Raw genomic sequence first — 11,067 nt, forward strand, 5'->3', positions numbered from 1 at the left:
ACCTTGAAAATTGCGAACATATACATATAACCACCGCAAACATGCGCCAGTTTACAGTGTAACAGACAAGTGTGTGTTTATAACGTAGCCTCCCTTAGGGCCCTGTCATACTTGTGCGTATGTTCAAGTGCGTATAAGTTGCGCATCAACATAAGTAAAGTTTGAGGGGCAGAAGTTGGTTTTTACTTTTACCCACCGTTGTGCAGCTTGGTTATCGAACCAAAGAAATTACTTCTTCGGCTGCAAACTTAACCTAAACCAAGAACATGTCAATACGCAACTCCTGCGGATTTGTATATACGCACACGTGTGACAAGGGCTTAACATTAAGTCCTACGCAAGGAACCCCGGGCAACAAAAGTCTACGGGTCAAATCCTCTGTCTTTGCTTGAAGGGGTTGAACAATGGCATGTTAGTGTAGTACACGGTATCACGGCCACCTACACGTGACAGGCATGCGCACAACACTAATACTTTTGTTCTTACAGATTGGCATCCGGCGAAGACAATGGTTAAGACCACTCCCACTGAAATCCGTCCGGTTGAGAAAAAGTTAATTTTAAAGTAATCAAGTCAACGGTACCTAGAATGAAACTTACTAAAAACAGAAGAATAAACCGCGTAATTTGCGTCAAATTGAATGATACATTAGGGAATAAACATTGCATTATTTTTTTCTGTCTCTAACTGATGACCCAAAGCAATTAGCCCGTTGGCAAAAATTACAGACGGCGACAAGACGATTATCGCTTGTTTTATCTCAACCCAATAGAGGGGACATGTCCTAAATACGTTTAACTTAATAGCATTCTGTTCTTCTCATCTTGATTTTCTTAAAAGAATAGTTAAGAAAGCTGATGTTTTGGATGTTTTTGATAGTCAGACTTTCCTTGCTAGTGTTTGTCTGACATTTCAATTTATAGCCGCGATCTTCTGCAACTGCATCGAAACGCGACTTGCATCCTTGAGCACACGTTTCTTACGCTTGGCTGCTCAAGCGTTGCGTTGCGCTCATTGTCAATTCTTGTCGAACGTGTATGTTGTATAGCCGCTTACCGCCAAATCTGCGGTCCGGGTGCTTTAGTCATTGCCCAACCTACCCGACAGAGAGAAGTCGCGATCAAAATCTTGTCTCTGACTTAGCTACCATGGTACCGCGGTCGCAGGACTTCACACCGACGGCACGCTTGGAGAGCATGCGGCGTGCGGTACCGTGGGTACCGAAGCCCGGGTCTTGGGAACCGGCGTGGCGACGAAAAGTTAACGAGGGCGGCAGACCCGGACCGGGACAAGCGATTGAGACTTGGCGGGCCGTCGTGCCTGCTCGCCCGACGAAATTAGGCGCCAACGCCGGTCTTTTTGCCGTGATTAGCCTACACCTGTCTTGGGCCGAGGCACTTCAAAATGGTGAGTCTAGTTTTTCCTATCCTACATAGCGCTAAGATATCGGCCAAATTGTCTCACAATCCAGTTCATAATTCTTAAGGCCGCAGGGGAAGACGCGACTGGAGTTGTATAGCCGCTTTTACCCAGTCGGGTGCTTACCGAGAAACCGTTCTGTCTTTTCCCGCCATTACTAACATCGTGCAACTCTGTAACTTTTCAACCAGTAACCGTTCAGCAACCCTTTATCTTCTGGTAGTCAACTATCTTCTTTGCTTTAAAGGATTGGTTTGATTGTTGGACTGTTGTTTTGTAGCCCTTTTTGTGGTTTGCCCTTGAGAAATGTTTGGAGGCGAGCACACTCCTTTAGCAAAGCGTCGCCTTGACAAAGGTATTAAGTAGTTTTTAACCGGCTAAATACTCCATTTTTCCGACCAATCGGTTGGCTCAAGTTTACTTAACAATTTAAGCTTGGTCAAATCTCACCAAGTGGCTTATTTCAATCCGAAAATGACCGCTTAAGTGAGTGGGTTTTTTTTGTGTCGTGAGAAAGAACATTTTCCAGATCATTTCATGCGCTAATGCTAATTACAAAGCAGTAACAGAAGCTGTGAAAGCAGGTATTGCGCAGTAATTGCGCAACAACACTTTGATAGTTCTCGTTTTGAGACTACAGTATCATAATGTTCCTTTTGGGTATTTATGATATTCGTTCTGCTGCGACGAAAGGACACGTTTTAACTTAAAGGAAACCCGAGCAGTATTAGGGTGCGAAAAGTTGGATTTTGACAGTCAATTTATTCAGATATTTTCTATACATGATTAGTTCAAACAACACTATCACAATGTATAGCAACGTCCATCATGCAAAAATGTGACATCGTTGTGATGTGAGAACTCACTGAAAACTGTGGCTGGGGTTTTTGTAGGCTCGCGAAACTAAAGGGATCATCGTACAGCACGATTTTGCGCGGTTTTAAAATGCTCAAAGAAGTTATTACGCAAATGTGCTAAGATATGTTAGTAAATGTCACTACCGTAAAGATTTCAGCATTTTTTTTATTTCTATTTTTTGGGGGCCCTAATATTGCTTTGGTTGCCTTTAATCTTCCCTAGCTCTGATTCAAGCTTATTATTGATATACACCGTGTCTTTTGCCTAATAAAGCGATGATTGTCATGTTTAAGACCTATAAGGTGATAAGAAACAAATCAACGTAAATTGTGACCGTCCAAATTTGGCAAAAGGTCTGTTACTCCAGTCTCTACCAGACTAACTACGCCGGCGATAGGGAAAATATTTGCCAGGGTTTCACTTGCAGGCTCCTAGGATGGCCGACTTCCTTAGCATACTTTAACTCTATTTGGCCAATTTCTACTATTTTCCCAGCCAACCGCGGGGCCTGGTAGAGGCTAATGTTGCTCATGGATTTCTATTAAACGAATATTTTTCAACATTCTCTGACTGGTCCCGTCAGTTAACTTTGTTAACTGATTTCCAAGGGAGCGCTATAGTGGTGAAACTCCCCTAGCAAAAAAACTCCCTAGTACCAGCATAGTTAGTCTGATAGAGACTCGACTTTGCTAGGGTCTGACGAATACTTTCAATTCAAAAGTGGCACAGGAACGAAAATAGAAGTTGAATGGGCCCTGTATATTTCTTAACTTTAAGCAACGCTTTGAGAGGTCTTTACGGCGTTCTGAATGCTTGGTGACCTACTTTGAAGTCCGGAATGGATTCTGATGCGATGCAAAAGACGTTCCTCTTACGCTAACATTTGCAGACAAACGTACCCGCGCATTCTTTGCAGGATCTACACCGATCCAAGCCAACACATGTCATGTTAAAGCAAGACAAACTTTCTCGTCAACAATGGCGCTTCAAAGCGGTCTATATATACCCTCGTTAAAGCCTGGCGTTCTTTGGCGCGCTTTTGATACTTTGCTACATCACTGGGAGCACGCCAGAAAGTCACAAACAACCGCAATGATTTATATCGCATTGTCCCCTTTCCTTTTTACGTTAAGCCTTTAACATTTAGCTGAACAATGCGCTTGGCGTGGCAGCAAAGAATTCTTTCCAGACATTTTGATTGTGGTTTTCTGATTGTAGTTGTGGGCTAGAACCAGATATGTCGTAATCTGCCAACCTCCGTCGCAGATTCCTTCCGGCTGTTTTCTTTTTTAAGTTACAGTTTTCTCATTTACTAATGGAAATTACATCTTTTTCTTATCGCTGGCCGGAAGAAACAAATGCAAAAATAAAACTGTAACTTGAAAAGAAAACAGCCGAAAAGATGTCTCAGAAGATTTACCAGTGCCAAACATGTAACATTTCGTCAGACATTGCCTTGCTCAGGGCCTAAGTACACACGTCTTGTGATTGCGAACTGGGGGCATTCTTGAAATAGTCGTATGTGTGCCCTACAAGATTCAACTGTCTTGCTACGGAATAGACTGCCTAAGATGATTGCATGCGGTTGTTTCTATCCCAGCCTGCTAGAACATTCCTCTACGGTATAAAAATCATATGACGGCCATTAGGGCCCTGTAAATTACATGACGAGATCGTCGTGCAATGGCAAAATTAACCTCCAAGCAGATCTCCACGGTGCTAATATCGTACAAGCTAGCCAGAGAAGCTCCAGTCAGCCAGAGAAGTTGTCAGGCACCCGGGTTGCAATAAAAGCTCCTTCTGACAGTTGGATACGGTCTTTGCAACCGTTGGGTCTGCTGGATAGTTGTGCAATGTCCTACTAGATTCAGCTGTCTTCTTACGAAAATGCCTTGGATTCTTGTCGGCGGTTGGTTACTTTCACAGCCTACTTGAAAATTTGGCGGCATGAAAATCATGCGACGACCTATGACGATTGTGACCGCGCAGTTATAGCTCGGTCACATGCATTGTACGATTGCAAATTAACTGAGAGCATTCGTTGGATCATGGGTCGTGCGTAGACTGTGTTCAACTTGTCTTAATTATATAGAGAACGAATTCCACTTCATAATGGGTTGTCCAACCTATGACAATCACCGGCAGAAAATGCTTAAATCGATTGTATGTAACTGCGGTAGAATGCCGCATACCAAGACAGAGATATTCAATATGATATTGTCCTGCCCTGTTAATATACCTACCTGTGTAGGCCAATTTATATACAGCACTATGCAAAAACGAGACATTGTTTTACATTCCTGACACATCTACAATGAATACTATCATCATATACTACACAGAATACTATCATCGTCATCATTACATTGTATACTGTTTTAGCCATTAGAATGCACATTGTTATTCATTTTATATATAAGTTCTTGTTAAATATCAGTTATAGTTGATTGTTATGTATCTACAAATTGCCATACATTGTACCCGTTACAATTGTTGCGCAATAAAGTTATTGGTCTGCGTATGTCCTACAAAATTTAGCCGCCCTTTTTGCGGCAAAGGCTGCCGCCTTTGCGTTGGTTAGTTCTGCCACAGCCCGCTTCAAAACTCTACAACACAATTCTACAAATCGTACGACAACCTACAAAGAATGTGACCGCTCGTTCATGATATGAGGAGACAAGGGATTGAACCAGCCTTTCTCGGTCGGCACAAACTGCGGTACAATGCCAAGATCTCTGAGCCTGGTGCGCCGTTCCCATGGCCGAAAAATCAAGATATACCACTGATAGAAGCCATCTATAACTGCCGCAATTACGGCGCCATACACAATAGTTAATGATTCGTATCAAAATTCTCCTGTCATAAGTTGTATGGCGGAGGCATTCGTCTTGCTGAAGGAATGCTAGCCCCAGGCGTGGCCTTCCGGACGGGTGGTTGTCAGTAATGGACGCCCATTTTTACTACTCTCCAAGCAGAGGAGGGGTTCCGTCCGGTTTTTGACGTGTTTTTATGCGTTTCTTGTCGGGCTTTCTACTTAGTCTTTTGTGTGTGTGTGTGTGTGTGTGTGTGTGTGTGTGTGTGTGTGTATGTTTGTGTGAGTCTGTGCGTGTTTGCGTGCGTGCATTTGTGTGTGTGTATGTGTGTGTGTGTGTGTGCATCTGTGTGATGTGTGTATCAGATCAGTGTGACAACTCAAGAACGCCTAAGTGGACATCAATTGTCTTGATATTCGGTATTGGTGAGACCTCAAAAGTATTTTGATTTTGGGAGCCCTATCGGCTCGTTCATTAATCGCAGTAACTCATGTTTTAAAGCTCATTATTTTACATCTTTACATTTTTGCTAAACTTTGCGGCTAAAATTGAATAGCAAGTGAAGTGTACTATTATAGAGAAGATTTCGCAACTATAAAAGATCTGTCCTTTCAGGAAACAATAACCGTTTATTGAACAATGCGTCGCTCTCTCCGGCCTATATGGAGGCCGTATACAATAGCTAATTGATTTGCATCAAAACTCCATGGTCAAAGTAATATTAGCTTGCTGCCCCTAGGCCTGACCTAGTATATGGACATTTCAGACACGTGGACCTTAAGTCACTGTTGATCTGTTGATCTAAGAACAGCCTTCAGAATGAATAGACCTCACCTTGTGCACGCTTCTCCTGAGGGAAGATTGAATACACCGAAGGTTGGGGAATGATCCAACCCCACGTGCCAGTCATACACGTGTATTAGTGTGTGTGGGGGGGGGGGGGGGGGGGGGGGCGAAATCACTGCTTATCACTATCCACCTCCATGGTAGGAGTAGTAATGGTTTATAGGTTTGAAATCACGCAAGTCTGAATTGTAGTATTTCAGGATGCTTTATCTCCAGAAATCACTGCTTATCACTATCCACTAGTCTCTACCAGACTAACCGCGCCGGCTATAGGGTGAACATTTGCCGGGGGACTTTGGCCATGGAGGGTTTCATTAGCAGGATTGTATATGTGACCCTCTCTCCGTAGCCGACTTCCTTCATACAATTGAGTCTACTTGGCCAATTTCTACTATTTTTCCAGCGACCCGCGGTGGCTGGTAGAGCCTAACTATCCACCACCATAGAAGAAATAGTAATGGTTTATTGGTAAGAAATCACTTGCAGTGCAAGTCTGAACTGTAGCATTTCAGGATGCTTTTATATCCAGAAAACACTGCGTATAACATCCACTACCATAGTAGGAGCAGTGATGGTTTATAAGTTTGAAATCACTAGCAGCGCAAGTCTGACAGAATTGTAGCATTTCAGGATGCTTTTATCTCAAGAAATGACTGCTTATCACTATCCACCACCAAAGTAGGAGTAGTCATAGTTTAAAAGTTTGAAATCACTAGCAGCGCAAGTCTGAATTGTAGCATTTCAAGATGCGTTTAACTCAAGAAGTCACTGCTTATCACTATCGACAACCTTAGTAGGAGTAGTCGGTCTGTTCGTAAGAAATCGCTCTGAGAAGTCTGAATTGCGGTCTTCACAATAAGTAACTGACACAGCCATGTTTAAAAAAACATAACTAACACATCAAAAGCGTGATAATTCTTGAATATAATACACATTAACGTAATGTGTTTTTGTCGATTTGGCCGGCTTTTTTACAGTCATCTACATGGATATAGAGGAAAGCGACAGCCGGTCAGAAAATTTTATAATCTTCTTCCACAATATAGAACACCTCCTTACAAGTTGGAAATTAACTTAAAAGTTTACACAAAGCAGCCCGCAGGGAGGTTTTCCATCCAAGTGAACTCAGCTCGCACCGAAATGACCTGACCTCCCACTGAGCAGTCATGTTTACAGGTCAACAAAGTCGAGTGTCCATGGTAACAAAATTACCTTATGCTCGTTGCCTTTATGTAGCGCCACTTCAAAGTTTCCAATTCCTCTCATTTTCAAAATTCGATGATTACGCATCGGAGCTAACCTCTGAAGGGAATTTACCCCCCCCCCCCCCCCCTGGCCCAAACCAGCTAGTTCCTCAACCTGTAAACTTTGTACGAACAATTGGTCGTTGGGGGGATAAGGTAGACAAAGAGATGTGAACAGAAATTTACGAGGCTTCAAAACAGACTTGAAGTTTATTCATCAACACAAAGAGTTCTATAAGGTGTTGTTTGTCCTCAGTCTCCATGTTTCATTGGCGGTGATAAACGGTATAAAGGCTGGGTTCGCACACACGTTTTGTGGGTAGACTTGGGGTGGACTCGGGGCTGTGCAAGGAGAACCCGAGACAACTCAAGTAGCGTTTTCTAGTAGGAAAACTCCGCTTGAGCAGACCAAAGGTCCTCCCACACAGCCCTCAGTCGACTCCGAAAACTCTAGATCGGGCCTTAGACTTAGAAATAGGGGCTCCCGTGTCGTCCGGTATAAAGTCGAACTCAAATGCAACTTACTAGCGCCAAAAACAACCTAGTGTGTGTGTGTGTGGTGTGTGTGTGTGTGTGTGTTTGTGTGTGTGTGTGTGTGCGTGCGTGTGGTTTGTGTTTTCTGTTTGTTCTGTTTGTTTGTTTGTTTGTCTGTGGACGCTTGTTTGGTGATAAAACGGTATAAAAACGATCTCAAGCGCAGCTGACTCACGCCAAAAAGCATCTAGAACAGCTGCACCAACCTCAAACAATTCAGACTCTAACACACCCGACCTTTTCCACCGGTTGGCGCCGGATGAGCGTTTAATGAGGCTTTAAAGGTCGAACCTCACTGTCCATTGTTTCATGTGACAATCACACCGGTACCGCAGCAAGACGACATCGAACGTTGGCAAAACCGGTTTCCAAACCGTGTTCCACCCTCTCCCTCTCTTTTAAGTGCTGCATGTGCCAAGTATGGCCAAGGATCGTGGGCAAGGAGAAACTTTTTATTCTAAGAAGACTCGACATTGTAGTTTTGTACGTTATGGGTAAATCCAGATGTTACATTTTTTTTTTTTTTTTTTTTGTATGGCATACCCAGTAAACCTCATCAAGGCGTAACACACCAGGTTTGCACTGAAGAGTACAAGCTGCATATCCAGACAGATTTATATGAACCACACTCCTTATGAAGATTTCGAACCTCACTGTCCATTGTTTCATGTGACAATCACACCGCAGCAAGACGACATCGAGTGTTGGCAAACCGGTTTCCAAACCGTCGGCTGCACTCTCTCCCTCTCTTTTACGTGCTGTGCCAATTGTGGACAAGAACTGTGGGCAGGTAGAACCTCTTTTACTTTAGAAAGACTCAACATTATGGGTAAATCCAGATGTTAAATTTTAGGCTCATTTTGAAGCTTTCGAACCTCAATATCTATTGTTTCATGTGACAATCACACCGTAACAAGACGAGACTGAACGTTAGCAAACCGGTTTCCAAACCGTGTTCCACTCTCTCCCTCTCTTTTACGAGCTGTACCAAGTATAGCCAAGGATCGTGGGCAAGGAGAAACTTTTTATTCTAAGAAGACTCGACATTGTAGTTTTGTACATTATGGGTAGATCCAGATGTTACATTTTAGTCTCCGTTTGAAGATTGAATTTATACTCGTCACAACTATGTCAAACAACGTCATTTCCGCTCCAGGCGTTTGCCGAAAAGAATGACACTGTCGTTCGGTGAACCAGAAAACATGATAAAGATGCGACCACAAGCAAGCCATGTAAACATCCTCAAGTTGCTAGTACAAAATTTGACTTAAAAAAAACTATGGCTTCAACTACGTCGATAGATGCTAGAAATCCCGGTATTGAGATACGCAAGGTAATAATTGTTTTAGCAACTGGATTAGATTTCGGAAACGGTCAAATTTTGACAGTTTCCAAACTCCATCCAGTTGCTTATGTCGGGCTGTTACCTTGTGTATGACTTTAAGTATTGCTATCGGGCTCGGCTTATCGACACGATACAATGACACGGCATTCATCGGTCCATGAGACCGGTGCTTTCATCCCTCGCGGCCTGTTTTTCTCTCACGCCCAACCACGGTCTCACGCCCAAAAACTCTCGTAATTATCACATACCTTTGACCCTCATGAAAATTTTCTGCAGCGTATGACGCAAGTCCTTTGTTCTAGAAGGTTCCAACCAACTGTCTGTCGTAGATAAACACCCTGGGACTTCAAGTTGCGCGCGATCTCACCAGGTTCAGTGGTAAACAACTTTGGATAGTACGTTCCCTTATTTGATATAATGATACTTGATAATTACGTCTTTTTAGCCTAGAGAGGACCTTCTGACATGCTTGAAAAGATCTATAAGGACATCATAACGAGACCAGGCATATTTTCCAAACGACAGCACGAGAACACAACATGGAAGGAGGAGTCAAGAAAACAAGCGGGCGGCTGGAACCGGTAGACACAGAATGTTCTGAGCGTTAATCTGAATCTATCAAGATAGATATCTACTATCTGTGACCTTAGAGACAATCGTAAGGTTTGTGTCCGACATTGTATCGTAAAATTACCGTCGACACAAAATGTGCCGATGTTGAAATCTGTCTCGAAGTTTATACGATCTTTGTATCTTTACCAGTTCTGAGATCCCGGGTCGAAGACAACCTACCACGGCGAGGGCCACGAAGATCTTCCGAGTCTGGGGGTAAGCTAACACGTATTTACTCAATGAACATTCTTTGTGTTGTATTTTGCGAGGCATTCGTAAGTGTCGAGAGCTACTGTAAAGTAAAATTAGGCAACAGCAAGCCGACAAACCGTACGACTGTCGTGTCAAATGAAGGAAACCTTGAGGGACATTGCCATGTACTGTGATTGTCTTTCCTACAGCATGTTTCATGGGGAAGACTACTGTTGAAATCAGTGTAGCCTCGCAAGTGTATTCTATTATAACTCAAAACTGTATCAGGAATGGTTATGAAATCGGAAAAGATTATTGCTCAGAGCATATCTATACATGTCGTGTTAAACACTTCGATCTCTGTCGTATCAGAAAATTATTGTAAAACACTTTATTTTCCCTTGTCAGGATTCCGTGACCGGCTGACACAACATGGAGAATTCAATCGATGAATTCCCATCCAGCCACGCGTCCATGAAGATCTGCCAAAGCTCGGAAAGCAAATATATCCAAAAAAAAGGTGACTGTCGTTCCTTATCATCACATCCAATCGATTGCCTCCATTAATTGTATGATTGGGAAAAGTGGTTACTGAATGGAGACGTTTAACATGTGACGTTTAAAGGCAACCAAAGCAACTTTAGGGCCCAAGATATGAAAATAAAAAAAATGGTAAAATCTCAATAGTAGTAACATTTACTAACACTATTTAGCACATTTGCGCAATAACTTCATACTTTGAGCATTTTAAAACCGCGCTAAAACATGCCGTACGATGATTCCCTTAGTATCGCGAGACTAACAAAATCCTGGCGACAATGTTCAGTGAGTTCTCACATTACCACGAAGGACATGGACGTCGCTATACATTGTGATAGTACTGTTTGAACTAATCATGTATAGAGATGACCAGATAAATTGACTTCCAAAATCCAATTTTCGGGCCCTTATATTTCTTGGGTTTCCTTTAACAAAATGAACTGAACATTTTAATTGGAGGAAATTCACATTTGTTCTTTCTTGTGTAAAATACGCTGTACACGATCTATTCCAATCAAAACATACGAACATTTTCAGAGATAGAATGATTGATTGATCCATTGACTGATTGAGTTATTATTTGGTCCCTTCCAGTTAATACATGTGTACAACCTGACACAGACCATATAAAAAAGACATACATGTAGCAGACACCATGCACAGA

The 11,067-nt window shown here is 42.6% G+C and overlaps 1 long non-coding RNA gene across 1 annotated transcript; it reads left to right on the forward strand.

Moving 5' to 3' along the window:
• The first annotated feature begins 1,020 nt into the window (after positions 1-1,020).
• LOC136424463 (uncharacterized) lies at positions 1,021-10,375 on the forward strand. Its single transcript, XR_010753892.1, has 3 exons — positions 1,021-1,407; positions 9,822-9,887; positions 10,272-10,375. It is a non-coding gene; the product is annotated as an uncharacterized lncRNA (long non-coding RNA).
• The last annotated feature ends 692 nt before the right edge of the window (positions 10,376-11,067 follow it).

Source organism: Branchiostoma lanceolatum, chromosome 18 (assembly GCF_035083965.1).
Source record: "Branchiostoma lanceolatum isolate klBraLanc5 chromosome 18, klBraLanc5.hap2, whole genome shotgun sequence".
Lineage (NCBI taxonomy): Eukaryota > Metazoa > Chordata > Leptocardii > Amphioxiformes > Branchiostomatidae > Branchiostoma > Branchiostoma lanceolatum.